Source organism: Lepus europaeus, chromosome 19 (assembly GCF_033115175.1).
Source record: "Lepus europaeus isolate LE1 chromosome 19, mLepTim1.pri, whole genome shotgun sequence".
Lineage (NCBI taxonomy): Eukaryota > Metazoa > Chordata > Mammalia > Lagomorpha > Leporidae > Lepus > Lepus europaeus.
This window is the reverse complement of record NC_084845.1, coordinates 59,729,211-59,746,733: the sequence shown is the minus strand read 5'-3', so window position 1 is coordinate 59,746,733 and position 17,523 is coordinate 59,729,211. Positions and strand designations below refer to the sequence as shown.

The 17,523-nt window shown below is 49.9% G+C and overlaps 1 protein-coding gene and 1 non-coding gene across 3 annotated transcripts in view; both read left to right on the top strand.

Annotated features, from left to right (window-relative positions):
- Nucleotides 1-3,338: 3,338 nt before the first annotated feature.
- The window catches only part of IL34 (interleukin 34), a 64,600-nt gene continuing 50,415 nt past the window's right edge, over nt 3,339-17,523 (top strand). For both annotated transcript variants that reach the window (XM_062177965.1, XM_062177961.1), the window contains exon 1: nt 3,339-3,503. The gene's annotated coding sequence lies outside the window, so the exon portion shown is untranslated. The remainder of the gene's footprint in view (nt 3,504-17,523) is intronic.
- LOC133748932 (U5 spliceosomal RNA) lies at nt 11,177-11,292 on the top strand. The gene has a single exon (XR_009864530.1). It is a non-coding gene; the product is annotated as a U5 spliceosomal RNA (small nuclear RNA).

The following is a 17,523-nucleotide window of genomic DNA, read 5'->3' as shown; positions in this document are numbered from 1 at the left end:
TAGACTTCTGAAAAAATTACACTATTGGGGGGAACAGATGGCTCATTCCAGGACAGGCACATGGTAGGGATTTATTAAACACCTACTTGGTTCATTTATACTAGTGGATCAGATAGACCAATGTGTAGTGCTCAAATGGAGTTTGAGTGAACTGAAATGTTCAGGCAGTAAGTGTGATCCTTACCAGTCTGAACCAGTATAGCCAAGCACTCTTCATTGAGAAGCTTGAAAAGCCAACGTTAGGAGACTTGCTAACATACCAAAAGGTTACTGTGGTTTTGTGTTTTTTTTGTTTGTTTTTTTGTTTTTTGTTTTTCTAGGCAGAGTTAAAGAGAGAGCAATCTTTCATCTGCTGGTTCAACTCCCCAAATGGCCGCAATGGCAAGGGCTGGGCCAGCCGAAGCCAAGAGTCGGGAGCTCCCTTCAGGTCTCCTACGTGGGTGCAGGGGCCCATGCACCTTGGCCATCGTCCGCTTCTTAGGTGTACCAGCAGGGAGCTGGATCGGAAGTGGAGCAGCTGGGACTCAAACTGATGGCCATCTGGGATGCTGGTGCTGCAAGCCACAGCTTTAACCTGTGGAGCCACAGCCCCATCCTTTTTTTTTTTTTTTTAATGACTGATTTATTGAAGGCAGAGTTATAGAGAGAGGGAGAGACAGATCTTTCATTCAACTGTTCACTCCCCAAATGGCCACACTGGCTAGGGCTGGGCAAGGCTGAAGTCAGGAGCCAGGATCTCCCATGTGGGTGGCAGGGGCCCAAGTCCTTGGGCCATTTTCAACTACGTTTCTGTGTACTTAGCAAGGAGCTATTATTCCACAAGTTTTCAGTGAACAACTCTTATGTGCTGGTGCCTCCCAGGTCTATTCCTCACCAAAGATTAGGGGAGGGTATTCATAATCTGACAGTCCACACCTCTGAGACTGGTGGTGAGGTGACCGAGAACCTGAAGATACATTTTGAGAGAGCCTAAGACCATTTCTGTTTCATTAGATCAAAAGTCTTCAAACTTTTTTCAAGGGAAACCAGAAGGTTTCAAGTCTGAAAAACGAAATGGGAAGTGGGCAGCCAAGGGCTTTAGATCAGGTGATGATGGAAAACCTGTCCCAGTGATTTTTCTCCCGCTAGACATGCGATTCATCTGTTTGTCAGCGTAGACTTGGTTCCTGCCCTGACTACCATCAATCTGCTGGAGAAGCCCGGACTTGTGTACATTTCATGTTCTTGTGTGAGTGAGTGAGCTGGCAATCACTAGCTATGATGGGGAGTGAAAAGACATGCTGCTTATTCAAAGTGAAGCAAAAAGAAAGCAAAACAAAATTTGGAAGTTCTAGTTTGGGAAATAAGCTGGGGAAGTCCAACTGGAAGTAGCTGCAGGGCCTATTCAGCAGTCCACCCACAACACAACCTCCTGTCATACCCAGCAGCTCTGTCAGAACCCAGTTTGTAATCTTAGAGGTAAGCCCACCTGACTTGCCCATCTCTGACCCTGCCTTTCAGAACTTGATCCTCAAATTTTCAGTCCACAGACTACCCAAGAGAACTCAACTGCCCTCTCTGACTGCAAATCAAATCTTGAAATGAAGGAGAGTTGCTTTTAATTAGGTCATTTGAAGAGAGTTTTCCAAAGTTAATTTTGGGCCCTGAATATGTGTGTGTACAGTAATGATGTTACGGTGGGTTATTAGGGTCTAATGCTATTCAGTGCCAGATGTAATTGGAGAAAGGCAACTTTGCCACATGAAGTCATCAAAAAAGAAAAAAAAATTCCTGGGGCCAGCGCTCTGGCTTAGGGGCAATGCCTGCATTTTGTATGGGTGCTGGTTCAAGTCCCAGGCGCTCCACTTCTGATCCAGCTCCCTGCTAATACTCCTGGAGAACAGCAGAAGTGCTTGGACCCCTGTACCCATGTGGGAGACCTGGAAGAAGCTCCTGACTTCTAGCTTAAGATCGCCCCAGCTCTGACCACTGGCAGCCACTTGGAGAGTGAGCCAGTGTATAGAAGACCTTTCTTTCTCTCTGTCTCGCTAACTGTGCCTTTCAAAATCTATCTGTCTTTCAAAAAAGATTGTCAAATGGGACCTATGGGGAACTCTGAATGTGGAGACTAGATATGTTCACCAACCTTTGAGTATGCGCTTGATTTCCTGTCTGTAAACTGGCGAGAACAAAACATTTCCTGGGGTCATGGTAACAAAGTGTTGGCCTGGGAGACCTGAAGCTGCTTCCATTTTGAATGTTTGTCTCCTCTGCTCTCAATGAATCAATACCTTGGCAGAGCTCCACAGTAGGGCCTGGCAGAGGGTGTGTCCTTGGCCACTGGGGATAGGGTGGTACCGGGGAGACAGGGTAGGGGGTGAAACTAGCTGGGTACATTTAATCATGGATGTTAATGCACTGCTAGAAGTTCAGGGCTAACCCAGGAGTCCATTTGTTCATCTAATTAAGAAAGCAGTTCTTGAATAAATACCAGGTTTTGTTTGACATTCAGAATGAGACCTCTTGCCATGTGGAGGTCAGCATTTCTGGAGTCTTGGGGGCTAAGGGTCCTCTAATAAAAGGCTTTGTGCTAACATTCAGGAAAACCCTGCCAACTCTCAGTGTGATCCTTTGATCACAGGCCACCCACCCCATTGTAATGTTTGGTAGTGGAAGAAGTAAAGGATCCCTTGTGGGGCTGGCGGCGGCGGCTGCTAGCTACAAATAAAATCTGGCCAGACATTTGAGGGCTTATGAAAGCTCAGTAGAGACAGTAATGGAGCTGCTGTTCTGGGCAGTGCTGTAAACTCCAGCACTCTGACCCAGGTAAAGCCACAGTGCCCGTGTGAGTGGAGGTGGGGCTGAGGGTTTCTCTTCAGTCTGCAGGCATTGCTGTGAGGGCTGTGTCTGAGGCCTTAGGGTTAACTTTGGTATCCAGCTCTTTGATCTCTGGACACATTCCCCACCTGTAAGCTGGTAGGCTGGCCAACTTCCTGATCCTGAGCAGCGGCAGAATCAGAAAGGCCCTTTTCTCCAAGTGTCCCACCCCCAGCCACACTCATAAACACACAAGGACTACAGCCTTAATAAGTTGTGAGAGGTGATTTGTATCAGGACCCCTGTGTTCTGGAGAGGGGCCTGTGTAGCTGCTTGAAATAGTCCAACCTGCCTGGGAACCAGGAAGGACTGGGCTTTCGGGGGACATCCACCACGGCTTGTTGTTGTCTTCCTTCAGAGCAGTCCATTGGCTGCTTCTCCAGGTTTGAGGCTCCCTCCTACTCCAAGGCAGGCTGTGGCCACGTGGGCCTGCCCCGCCCTTGCTGGCTCCAGTTTCTGAGTCAGAGCTGCAGTGGCCTGTGTCTCGCCCTTCTCATCAGACGGGAAGCCTGGATTGTGGGCTGGGGGCAGCCGCAGCCTCTCCCCAGTACCCACTGCACACGGCTCCTAGGCACCTGCTCCGGACCCTGGAGACCCTTAAAAGCTGCCAGCAAGCCTGAGAAGACTGCATTCTGGCACACGAGCAGGTAAGAAGCCAGTTAATTGGTTTTCTCTCATGGCTTGCTTTCCTCTGCCTGGCTTCTCCATACTGATAGCACAGCTTCTTCATGATCACAGCAGGAGGGACTTAGGTTAGATGTGACAATGACAGGGCCAGCTAAGGATGTCTTAAGTGTGTCTTAGCGAGTGGTGTGAATTGTCTGCTCTGGGTTTCACTTTTAACTTCTGCCATCATCAACCTTGCAGAAAAAAGCAAATCCACATAACCATAAGTTGATAAACCTGCATTCCAAAATGATTGGCATGCATTACTAGGAGGTCATTCCACTGTCTGCTGACTTTAGTCTTCAGAACTTGATATACCATGTGCATGAATTACCCCTTGCATGAGTTACCTGGTCAAAAAGTAATTGGCTTAAAATTCTTTAAAGGAAGCCGGCGCCGCGGCTCACTAGGCTAATCCTCTGCCTTGCGGCGCTGGCACACCGGGTTCTAGTCCCGGTCAGGGCACCAGATTCTGTCCCGGTTGCCCCTCTTCCAGGCCAGCTCTCTGCTGTGGCCAGGGAGTGCAGTGGAGGATGGCCCAAGTCCTTGGGCCCTGCACCCCATGGGAGACCAGGATTAGCAGCTGGCTCCTGCCATCGGATCAGCGCGGTGCACCAGCCGCGGCGGCCATTGGAGGGTGAACCAACGGCAAAAGGAAGACCTTTCTGTCTGTCTCTCACTGTCCACTCTGCCTGTCAAAAAAAAAAAAAAAAAAAATTCTTTAAAGGAAAAGAAAAAGTAAATTGGCATAGCTCAGCTGCCCTCATTCAGATGGTATTTCTGAAAGTAAGTGTTCTGCTTTTATACTTTGCATTTATTGTAAATGCACCTAAACCAGCTAACTACATGTCATTTTGAAAGTTTGCACGGTTTTGCCACGTTAACAACCCCCTCTCAGGATGTACAGCCTTTGGCCCTCTGTTGTGAAGTTGGATTACTTCAGGTATTTAGCAGTTAATCGACTTTTATGAAGAACTCTGTAGAAATAATTTCTTTTGATCTTTGAAGTTGTCTTTTTTTTTTTTTTTTTTTTCTATCTATCTGCCCTCCTTGATGTTTATTCTTTGTCCAGAAAGAATACTTGGGACCTAGGGCAAGAATTTTGTAGCCCACTGAAATGACACAGGGTCAGCTCACTTGTAAGAATGATGGGAAAGATTTCCTAATTTCCCAGATTCCTGGTGGCTTGGTAGGGTGGGTGGGGACTTGTATTCTGTGGGGTTTTTTCAGGAAGAAGAGTCAGTCTAGCATAGTGGTTAGGGGCTTGGGCTTTGACGGCAGACTATCCTGAAGCTGCCTGACCTTGAAACTCTTACCTAACAACCTCATTGTGCCTCAGTGAGTTCACGTGTAAAACTGAGTTTATAAAACCGAAGATGTTGGGACCCACAGATACTGTGTGTGAAGCACCTAGTCCAAAGTCTGTTGTTTAATAAGCACACCCACAGGGCTCCTCTGAGCCTGCGGTTTTGCCTGGGCCATTTTAGGAGCTATGCAGAATCCAGAAGGCCAAGGGTATCTCCTAGCCTCTTTTCTTTTTTTTTTTTTTTTGACAGGCAGAGTGGACAGTGAGAGAGGAGAGAGAGAGAGAAAGGTCTTCCTTTTGCCATTGGTTCACCCTCCAGTGGCCACTGCGGCCGGCGCACCGCGCTGATCCGAAGGCAGGAGCCAGGTGCTTCTCCTGGTCTCCCATGCGGGTGCAGGGCCCAAGCACTTGGGCCATCCTTCACTGCGCTCCCTGGTCACAGCAGAGAGCTGGCCTGGAAGAGGGGCAACCGGGACTAGAACCTGGTGTGCTGGCGCCGCAAGGCGGAGGATTAGCCTGTTGAGCCACGGCGCCGGCCCTAGCCTCTTTTTTTTAAGATTTAGAGGGAGAGACAGAGAAACGAGATCTTTCAGCTGGTGCACTCCCCATCTACACAACATCTGGAGCTGAGCCAGGCCAAAGCCAGGAGCCTGGAACTCGATGTCTCCCATGTGGGCAGCAGGGACTCAAGTACTCAGGCCATCTTTCGCTGCCTTCCTAGGCACATAAGCAGGGAGCTAGATTGGAAATGGAGCATCTAGGACTTGAAATGGTGCTCCTTCAGGATGCTGGTGTCTGTGTCCCAGGCAGTGGCTTAACCAGCTGTGCCATAGGAGCAGCCCTTTCTAGCCTCTATTAAAAAAAAAAAAAAAAAAGATTTATTTATTCATTTGAAAGAGTTACACAGAGAAAGGGGAAGGAGAGAGAGAGAGAGAGTCTTCCATCCGATGGCTCACTCCCCAGGTGGCTGCAACGGCCAGAGCTGTGCTGATCTGAAGCCAGGAGCTTCCTCCGGGTCTCCCACGTGGGTGCAGGGGTTCAAGGACTTGGGCCATCTTCCACTGCTTTCCCAGGCCACAACAGAGAGCTGGTTTGGAAGAGGAGCAGCCGGGACCAGAACAGTCGCCCATGTGGGATGCCAGTGCTTCAGGCCAGGGTGTTAACCCACTGCATCACAGCACCAGCCCCTCCTAGCCTCTTCTTACTCAGCCTCATTGTGACGAGTGAAAAGTTGCATTGCCTGTTTGAGGATTTTTTAAAAAAGATTTATTTGTTAATTTGAAAGGTAGAGTTACAAAATGAGAGGGAGAGACAGATCATCTGTCTGCTGGTTCACTCCCCAAATGGCCACAGTGGCCAGACCACAGCTAAGAACCAAGAGCTAGGAGCTTCTTCTTGGTCTCTCACATGGGTACAGGGGCCCAAGTAGTTGGGCCAACCTCCACTGCTTTCCCAGGCACATTAGCAGGGAGCTGGATCAGAAGTGGAGAAGCCAGGACATGAACTGGCACCCATGTAGGATGTCGGTGCTGCAGGTAGCAGCGACTACCTACTATGTCACAGTGCTGGCCCCCTGTTTGAAGTTTTTTTAAGATTTTATTTATTTGAGAGGTAGAGTTACAGTGAGAGGAAGAGACATAAGGGATATGGGATGCCAGGGTCACAGAGGATTAACCTGCTGAGCCACAGTGCTGCCTCCGGAAGACTTGTATTAGGTGCATCTGTGCAGAGGCTGGGGGGCTCCTTCTGAAGGGACTCCCAGGCCCTTACCGTACTCTTGCTAGCAGATCTTTTTTTTTTTTTTTTCTTTCAAGATTTATATATTTTTTGACAGGCAGAGTTAGTGAGAGAGAGAGAAAGACAGAAAGGTTTTCCTTCCGTTGGTTCACCTCCTGAATGGCTGCTACGGCTGGCACGCTGCACCAATCCGAAGCCAGTAGCCAGGCGCTTCCTCCTGGTCTCCCGTGCGGGTACAGGGCCCAAGCACTTGGGCCATCCTCCACTGCCTTCCTGGGCCACAGCAGAGAGCTGGACTGGAAGAGGAGCAACAGGGACAGAACCGGTGCCCCAACCGGGACTAGAACCTGGAGTACCAGTGCCGTAGGCGGAGGATTAGCCTAGTGAGCTGTGGCGCCAGCTTTCAAGATTTATTTATTTATTTTATTTTTATTTTTATTTTTTGACAGGCAGAGTGGATAGTGAGAGAGAGAGACAGAGAGAAAGGTCTTCCTTTGCCGTTGGTTCACCCTCCAATGGCCGCCGTGGCCAGCGCGCTGCGGCTGGCACATCGTGCTGATCCAAAGCCAGGAGCCAGGTGCTTCTCCTGGTCTCCCATGCGGGTGCAGGGGCCAAGCACTTGGGCCATCCTCCACTGCCTTCCCGGGCCATAGCAGAGAGCTGGCCTGGAAGAGGGGCAACCGGGATAGAATCCGGCGCCCCGACCAGGACTAGAACCCGGTGTGCCGGCGCCGCAAGGCGGAGGATTAGCCTGTTGAGCTACGGTGCCGGCCTTCAAGATTTATTTTTAAAGACTTATTTTATTTACTTGAAAGAGGAAGAGAATGAACTTCCATCCTCTGGTTTACTCTCCAAATAGTGGCAACCACCAGGGCTGGGACAGGCTGAAGCCAGGAGCCTGGAACTCCCCTCTGGGTGTCCCACATGAATAACAGGTGCCCAATCACTTGAGCCACCATCTGCTTTCCCAGGCACATTAGTAGGGAACTGAATTGGAAGTGGAGCAGCCAGGACTCGAACCTGAGCTCACATGGGATGCCAGCATCTCAAATGGTGGCTTAACCCACTGCACCACGACACTGGCCCCCAAGATCTGATAATTTGAAAAGCAGAATGACAGATCTTCCATCTGCTGGTTCACTCCCTAGATGGTCACAACAGCCAGGGCTAGGCAAGGCTAAAACCTGGAGCTAGGAATTCCATCCGGGTCTCCCATTTTGGTGGCAGAGCTCTAAGTACTTGGGCCATCTCCCACTGCCTTCCCAGGCACTTTAAACAGGGAACTCAATTAGAACACCTGGGACTTGAACCAGCACTCCGATATGGGATGCTTGCGTCGCAAGTGGCTGCTTAACCTGCTGTGCTCCTGTTGTCAGATCTTGATGCTACTCTTCTCATGTCTCAGCCACCTGACTCTGAGCCACTGCCCTGGACAAAGTAAATTCAATCTCCCTGCCCTTGAAATAGGCATACACCTTTTTTTTTTTTTTTTTTTTAAGATTTATTTATTTGACAGAGTTACAGAGAGAGACAGAGAGAAAGGGCTTCCTTCCATTGGTTCATCCCCCAAATGGCCACTACGGCCGGTGCTGCGCCGATCCCAGGCCAGGAGCCAGGCGCTTCCTCCTAGTCTCCCATGCGGGTGCAGGGCCCAAGCACTTGAGCCATCCTCCACTGCCCTCCCAGGCCACAGCAGAGAGTCGGACTGGAAGAGGAGCAACCGGGTCTAGAACCCGGTGCCCATATGGGATTCCAGCGCCGCAGGCGGAGGATTAACCAAGTGAGCCATGGCGCCGGGAGCATACACCTTTGAAGCAGAGGGGACAAGCATCTGCCCGAGCGCTCAGGAAATGGCTTCGTGCTTGAGTAGAAATCGATGGCCCAGGAAGGCAGTGGAGGAGGGCCCAAGTGCTTGGGCCCTGCACCCCAAGGGAGACCAGGAGGAAGCGCCTGGCTCCTGGCCTGGGATTGGCGCAGTGCTGGCCGTAGTGGCCATTTGGGGGATGAACCAACGGAAAGGAAGACCTTTCTGTCTGTCTCGCTCTCTCTCTCACTATCTAAATCTGCCTGTCAAAAAAAAAAAAAAGGAAGGAAGGAAGAAATCGATTAGGCAGAGAGTGGAAGAAAATGTAAAAGCTGAATGGAACTTGGAGGAGGGCAAGAAGCTCAGGAGAGCTGCAGGCTGGGCTTAGGAAGGGAGTAGTGGGTGTTTGGCATGGTGCTTAAGACACTGCTTGAGATGTCTGGGAGTCCTGGCTCTGATTTCCATCCAGCTTCCTGCTAATGCACACCTTGCCACCCACGTTGGAGACCTGGATTGAGTTCCTGCCTCCTGGCTCTGGCCTGGCACAACTCTAGCTATTGGGAGCATATAGAGAATGAACAAAAGCATGGAAGATATTCTCTTCTTTCACTTTTAAGTAAAATAAATAATTAAGTAAAAAGAGAGCAGTTGGGGTGGGGAGCAGATTCTGAAGAACCTTGAAAGTCAATGGAGAATTTGCACTTGATCTCAGTGATGTGGGGATGTAAGCAGGTTTTGAGCTGTCTGTTCCATCAGCCTTGGAGGGTGGAGGATGGTATCGGATGCCTGGATTTCCTTCAGCCTTCCACCCCGTCTCAGGGCTTTGATACTACCTACCCCAGCTGCAGAGAGCGGCTAGTGCTGTGGTGCTCCAGCTTAAAGCTGCAGCCTGCAGGGCTGACGTCCAGATGGGTTCAAATTCAAGTCCTGGATGCTTCACTTCCAATCCAGCTTCCTGCTAATGCACCTGGGACAGCAGAGGAAGATGGCCCAAACGCTTGGGCCCCTTCTTACATGTGGGAGACCTAGAGGAATCTCTGGGCTCCTGGCTTCAGCCTGGCCCATCCCTGGCCATTGTGGCCATTTGAGAAGTGAACCAGTGGATGGAAGCTCTTTCTCTCTTGACTTTCTCCCTCTCTCTCTCTCCCTCTCTAACTCTGACTTTCAAATAAATAGAGAAATCTTAAAAAAAAAAAAAAAAAAATCTGCCAAGGGTAGGATTCTCAGGATAGGCCTGGTGCAGCAAAGCCTGGCTTAGGAATTGTGGTCTTAGACTCCATTCAGGGTCCTGAGTTTCTGGTCCAGCCCCACCAGCAGGGATGTTTTTCTCTCTAGCCTCAGATGAATTTAAGGCAATTAGACTTCTTCCAGCTCTTTCCATCTAGGGATCTGTGGAATGTCTCTGGAGGCCACGGTCCCCACCACAGAGGCAATACTATCCTGTGGCCCTCCCTGACCTGGCTTTGGAAGAAAAAGACCTCTTGTCTAAAATGGGCAATCTGGGCCTTTGACCCCAAGAGAGACACCATGAAGTTCTGAGAACTGTGACCTCCAGGCCTGGGACAATCCCAGGGACATTCTGGGCTCCAGCTGTCATGTGTGCTTGTGTGTGAGAGTTGTGTCCCATGAATGGTGGGTGGTGCTCCCTGGGAACTGGGCTGCAGTCCACCAGGAACCTCCCTCCTGACCTTCCCCACGGGTGTCTGGAGAGTTCAGTCTGTATTGCAGCCAGGAAGGGCCCATTGCCCGTGCTTGAAAATCAGCCCTCTAGGTCAGGGTAGGAGGATATGAAGTCTGGGACTTGACTACAGGGAGAAGGTTCAGGACATCCTGGTAGCTACTGGGAGAGATCAGGCCACTGCTCCAAAGCTTCCAGAGAGGCTGCCATCACTCACAACATGAGAAAGTCCACACCTAGCCCAGGACTTTGCTACCAAGTCCCAACCCCCACTCACCAACATGTGTCTTTTTTTCTAAGTTTACTTATTTAATTTTAAGGCAAATCAACAGAGAGAAAGACAAAGCTTAAATCTTCCATCTACTGGTTCACTCCCCAAATGCCTACAACAACCAGGAGCCAGGCACTCCATCTAGGTCTCCCATGTAGGTGGCAGGGACCCAAGTACTTGCTGCCTCCCAGGATTTGAATTAGCAGGAAGCTGGATCAGAGATGGGGGGCAGTGTTGTGGTAGAGCGGGTTAAACCTCCATTTGCAATGCTAGCATCCCATATGCGTGCCTGTTCAAGACCTGGATGTTCCGCTTCCAATCCAGCTCCTTGCTGATGTGCCTGGAAAAGCAATGGAAGATGGCCCAAGTGCTTGGGTCCCTGCACCCACATGGGAGACCCAGAAGAAGTTCTTGGCTCCTGGCTTCTGCAGCCATTTGTGGAGTGAACCAGCAGATGGAAGATCTTTCTGTAACTGCTGTTCAAATACAATTTTAAAAAGTAAATCTTGGCCAGCGCTGTGGCTCAACAGGCTAATCCTCCGCCTTGCGGCACTGGCACACCAGGTTCTAGTCCCGGTTGGGGCACCGGATTCTATCCCAGTTGCCCCTCTTCCAGGCCAGCTCTCTGCTGTGGCCCAGGAGTGCAGTGGAGGATGGCCCAAGTGCTTGGGCCCTGCACCCGCATGGGAGACCAGGAGAAGCACCTGGCTCCTGGCTTCGGATCAGCGCGATGCGCCGACCGCAGCGGCCATTGGAGGGTGAACCAATGGCAAAAAGGAAGACCTTTCTCTCTGTCTCTCTCTTTCTATCTACTCTGCCTGTCAAAAAAAAAAAAAGAGAGAGAGAGAGTCAATCTTTATACTCTGGTTTCTCTTCAGATCGTATAATCTTTCACCTTTTACTAAAGATTTCCATGGAGAGGAACAATTCTGAGTCGTTACCCAATTTTTTGAGGCCTTGCATTCTGCAAGGCTAAAAAAAAAAAAAAAAAAAGTCAATCTTTAAAGATAAAAAAGGAAGCAGAGATGGGGCTCCAACCCAGGCAACTGCAGTACCCACTCCCATTTGTTTTTGTTTTTGTTTTTGTTTTTGTTTTAAAGATTTACTTGTTTATTTGGCCATCCTCCAGGCCATCAGCAGGGAGCTGGATCAGAAGTGGAGCAGCCAGGACTCAAATCGGTGCCCATAAAGGATGCCGGCATAGCAGGCAGAGGCTTAATCTACTATGCCATAGTGCTGGCCCCCATTTGTTGTCTTCTTTTATAAATATTTATTTTATTTATTTGGAAGAGTTACAGAGAAAGAGATAGAGAGAGAGAGGTCTTCCATTTGCTGGTTCACTCCCCAAATGGTTGCAACGGCTGGAGCTGAGCTAACCCGAAGCCAGGAGCCAGGAGCCACTTCCTGGTCTCCCACATGGGTGCAGGGGCCCAAGCACTTGGGCCATCTTCCACTGCTTTCCCAGATGCATTAGCAGGGAGGTAGATTGGAAGTGGAGCAGCCAGGACTCGAACCGGTACTCATATGGGATTCTGATGCTGCAGGCCTGGGCTTTAACCCACTGCACCACAGTGCTGGCCCCCATTTGTCTTCTTAATAGTCCCATCACTCCAGCCCTACTAGCCTCTTTCCCAAGAGCTGTCAACTTTCCTGCTTCTTTGTCTTCCTATTTTCTCATGTCATTAAAATCTTGGTTGTGATTTTTTGTTTTAAACCACCTTAATCACTTCTAAGTGTCCAGTTTGGTACTGTTAAGTACTGCACATTGTGGTTGCTGGGCAACAGAGCTTTTTCATTTTGCAAAACTACCAGTTAAACACTCAATCTCCCTTCCCTACCCCTGGGAACCACTGTTCTACTCTCTCTGTGACTTTGACTCCTCCACATTTTTTTCTTTTTAAGATTTATTTATTTATGGCCAGTGCCGTGGCTTAACAGGCTAATCCTCCACCTTGCGGCACCGGCACACCGGGTTCTAGTCCCGGTTGGGGCGCCAGATTCTATCCCGGTTGCCCCTCTTCCAGGCCAGCTCTCTGCTATGGCCCGGGAAGGCAGTGGAGGATGGCCCAAGTGCTTGGCCCCTGCACCCGCATGGGAGACCAGGAGAAGCACCTGGCTCCTGGCTTCGGATCAGCACAATGCGCCGGCCACAGCGGCCATTGGAGGGTGAACCAACGGCAAAAAGGAAGACCTTTCTCTCTGTCTCTCTCTCACTATCCAGTCTGCCTGTCCAAAAAAAAAAAAAAAAATTATTTATTTATTTGAAAGGCAGAGTTACAGAGAGAAGGAGAGACAAGGAGAGACAGATCTTCCATCTGCTGGCCTACTCCCCAGATGGCCAACAGCCAGGAGCCAGGAGCCTTCTTTGCATCTCCCATGTGCTGCTTTCCCAGACACATCAGCAGGGAGCTGGGTTGGAAGTGGAGCAGCCAGGACATGAACCAGTGCCCATATGGGATGCCAGTGTTGCAGTCCGCAGCTTTACCCTACATGCCACAACACCTGCCGCGCCATGTGCTTAATGTAAGTAGAATCCTACAATCTCTTTGGGACTGCCCAGTTTCATTTGGCATAATGTCCTGAAGGTTCATCCATGTTGTAGTGTGTGGCAGGATTTCTTTGCTTTTAGGGCTGAATATTAGTCCATTATATATATGGGATGACTTCATAAAGTTGGTGGAAAATTATAATTAACAGATATTTTGGTGCCAAAATCTTTGAAATCCATGCATAGTTTTTTCATAATATGCATCTTTAATTAGCTTTTTGAAGACCCCTCATATATGTACCATAGTTTATTTATTAATTCATCCACTGGAGGAAACTTGGCTTGCTTTCACCTTGTGTTTCTCTAATGACTAATGGTTTCTTTATATGCTTGTTATCGTTTGTGTGCCATCTTTGACAAAATGTTCACATCCTTTGCCAATTTTTAATTTTTTTTATTGAGTTATATGAGTTCTTTATATGTTTTGAATATGAACTCTATCATATATATGATTTACAAAGTTTTTTGAAGATTTATTTATTTGGAAGGCAGAGTTAGAGAGAGAGATCTTCCGTCTGCTGGCTCACTTCCTAAATGACGGCAACAGGCTGAAGCCGGGAGCTTCTGTGTCTCCCATGTGGATGCAGAGGAGCAAGCACTTGGGCCATCTTCTGCTGCTTTCCCAGGCACAATCCAGCAGGAAGCTGAATTGGAAATAGAGCAGCCGGGACTTGAATTGGCACTTACATGGGATGCTGGCTTTACAGGTGGTGGCTTAACCTGCTATACCACAACGCTGGCCCCCAAATCAGAGTTTCATAGAGCCATTTGTATACCCCTGTTCCTAGCAGCGTTATTTGCAATATCTAAGAGATGGAAGAAACGTCACAGACAGTATAAATGGGTGAGCAAAATGTGATCCATCTCCACGAGAAAACTTAATTCAGCCTTAAAATGGAGGGAATCCCATCACAGGTGCCAGTGTGGTTGAACCTGGAGAACACTGTGCTAAGTGAAATAAACAAGACCCAGAAAGACTAAGGCTGTCTGCTTCCACTTACATTAGGTAGTTAGAGTAGGGGAACCCACAGGAACAGAAAGTGGGATGGTGGTTGCCTGGGGCTTGGAGAAGGTGGAAAGTGGATAGAGTTTGAGTTGTGCAATATGAAGAGTTCTGAAGATGAATGATGACAGTAACACCCGTGAGTGTACTTCACACCGTATGAACTGCACACTGAAAAAATAGTTTATTTGGTACATTTGATGTATAAATATATAAATATATATATATATATATATAAATCCTTTTTTTTTTTTTTTTTTTTTTCAAAATGAGGGGGAAGCTCCCTTACAGGCATCGGGGAGGCAGTGTTTGTGAACTGCTCTTGTCTGCATCAGATCTGTGGAAATCCCAGGGTGGGTGCCACTGAACAGAGAACAACAGAGCCAGATATCAGAGGGAGTGTCTGTGCCCCCGTGGACGGAATTGCACCATTCTGCTGGGGCTGCTCGGAGGTGGGGAAGGCTGAGCTTCAGGGAGACTTCCTAGAGGAGGGACTGGGTTCCTAGTATTCGTGGGATGGGTGAATTCCAACCATTGGAAAGTCCCTGGCAGGCAAGTCGTTTCCAAGAAGGGGCAGTGTGCAGGGTGGAAATTGCAGCTCAGCCTGGAGACCTTGTGATCAGCTCTGTCTGAATGTGGCTCATGGAGTGGTGAGCTCCAGGAGAGACTGGGCACCTTGCAGAGGAGATTCCTGCATGAAGTGGGGGTGGAGCTGTTACCAGAGAAATGCAGGGTTCTTGTCTTCGAGCAAGAAAGAATTCAGGCGTGAGACAGAGCAGTGGAAAGTGAAAAGTAGCCAAGTTTATTAGGGTGGGGACATCCGCAAGAACGGATGGGCACCTCTCCAGACAGGACCTGAGAGTGCCCAGTCGCTCGGACTGGGGGATGGGGTGGGAAGGAGCGAGGTTACATGGTTGAGTAAAGAGATTACACCTGGCCAGGCAGGCGGGCGGCTCAGCAGAGAGGCAGAGGGCTGAGCGCGCAGTCCGGTTGAGGCCGGGGGTTTTTAAGGAGATGGGTCTCTGTCTTCACACATCTCCTCCTGAAACAAAGGATTTTATGGCTGTAAATATTAAGAAGCTCCTATCTGAGTTTTCCCTTGAAGGTATCAGACAGGATGAAGTCTAGCTGGTGCCATCCTGGGTTCAGAGGAAGGGTGAGCAGGACCCCCTAGAGAATGGGGATCCGGAGCAGGGTGTTTGCACTGGGCTGTATCTGGGAGATTGTGGAAGATTGCCAGGCAGAACGGGCGGGGACCCCCACCTGGCAGGGCACAATGCGAATACCGGGCTGCCCCTGAAACATTGTCAGGATGACTTTGAGATGCAGATGCATATGCTGGACATAGACTAGGCCTTTGTCACACACACATAAGCTCATATTTGACTTCCTACCTAACAGAGCCAGGGGTCTCTGAGGCCCTGTACCTCTTGGATGTGATCCAATCCAGGCCTGTATAAAGGCACCCAGGTCAGAGGGAAGGGGCAGGCAGGTGGGAAGCCTTGCCCCTAGCTTTCTCCTTAGTGACAGTAAAACAGCTGTTGTCATTGACTCTGGGCCAAGCACTGGGAAATGCTGAACAGGTTGAATCCCAAATCCTTGTCCACCTCACCCCTGTGCGGTGGATGCTGTTATCATATGGGAAACATGGCCCAGGGATGAAGTCACCTGGTACAGTAGTTGGTGGGGCTGGAATTTGAACCCAGGCAGTCTTGCCAGAGCCCTCTGTGCTAGATGGAAATCCCCCAAGTAGGCCTCTCCCTGCCGCCCCACCCCTGGCAGCCCATTCCTGGGGATGTATTTAACTGCTGCTGCCTGCCGCTGTCCGTGACTCAGCATTGCCCCCTCCCTCTGGACAGCTTTACAACCTCAGTGCTGGCTCTTCTGAGGAGCCAGACCAAGCTGCTTGGGTCCCAGGATCTGGGGGCAACATTGACCTTGACTGGGAACCAGGCTGCACATCACTCAGCGTCTCCCTTCTCCCGTTAAAGGGCATCTTCATTGTAAGTCTCTTCGTGGGCTGAAGGCCTTTGCTGTAGCTGTTGAGTTCCTTTTGCCTTTTTGGCAACTGCGTTTTCCAGCCCAGCTCTCTGGATTCTCTCTGTCCAGCTCCAGGCTAGCACCTCACTGGCAAGGTCACCAGTTTATGCAGAACAACCCAGTGAACCGGGGCAGCCTTCACAGAGGGTGAAGGTGCCGGGGAGCTGTCACGTCCCTCTGTGCTAAGCCCCAGGCTCCTGGTTCACGGAGAGCCCAAGCAGTGAAGTATGGTTGTTAGCCCCACAGTGCAGAACAGGAAACTGAGCGTCAGGGAGGCTGGGTTGCACTCAGCAGCCTGAGGGGTTTTCTTTTCCCTGCTTTGCCCTTGAGGTTCTTTTGTTTGCTGAGGCCCTTACCACTGCCCTGGGGGGAGGGGTCTTTGTAGCGCTATGCTTAGGGGGCTCCCTCAAGGTCCCAGATTGGAAAGGGATACCCCGGGACAGTGGGGTGGTCCTCTGGACCCCCCTTGCACTTCAGGTTCCTGCCCTCTGCTGCAGTGGGCACAGGCTCAGTAGGCCATCTCCTTGCTTCCTTGGAGGGGCAGTCTCAGGCCTCGGCGACACTGGTGATGCACAGAGGCTGGCGTGAGCTTGGGCTGGTCCAGGTGTTTTCCCACAGGCAGGAAAGCTTCCCAGAGAGGGTGGCTTCTGGCCCTGCTCATCACCACTTCCATCCCCACCACCTCCTAAGGGATGATACCAAGGCCACTCCTTTCTTTGTTCATGGAAATCATGTAGGCGACATAATTTCTGACTCGCACGCAGCAGTGAGTTCTGGAATCCTTAACCCTGTGAGATGTGACTCTTAATCCTGAGTCAGGTGTTTTTTTCTTTTATTAATAAAGATGTATTTTATAGGCCTTTGTCACACACACATAAGCCTTTGTCACACACACATAAGCTCATATCTGACTTCCTACCTAACAGAAAACATATGATAACATATGATAATGCTGCTTATATAAAGGCAACATTAGGGAGAGACAGAGAGAGCGAGATCGTCCATCCACTGGTTCATTCTCCAAATAGCCGCAACAGCCAGGGCTGGGCCAGGCCAAAGCCAGGAGCCAGGAGCTTCTCTTGAGTCTCCCATGAGGCGCAGGGGGCCAAGTACCTGGACCATCTGCTGCTGCTTTTCCAGCAGCATTAGCAGGGAGCTGGTTTGGAAGTGAAGCAGCCAGGACTGGAACTGGTGCCCATGTGGGATGTTAGTGTTACGGGCGGCAGCTTTACCTGCCACACCGCAGCGCTGGCCCCTGGGTCAGGTGTTAGAGAGGTGGATCTGAGGCTCAAACCATGGACTGTCTGTTTCAAAGCCCATAACAAACACTGAATAGTTTAATTTTTAAAATGCTTCTTAGAACATTCTTCCCGGCCCCCAATTTTTTTCCTTCATTTTATTTGACAGCAAGGGAGACATAGAGAGAAAGAGACAGAGAGAGAGACTCTGATCTTCCAAGCGCTGGGTCACTCCCAAAATGCACAAAAGAGCTGGGCCTGAAGTCAGGAGCCAGGAATTCCATCTGGGTCTCCCATGTGGGGAGCAGGGCCCCACGTGCTTGAGCCATAACTGCTGCCTCCCAGGATGCACATTAGCAGGAAGCTGTAGTCAGGA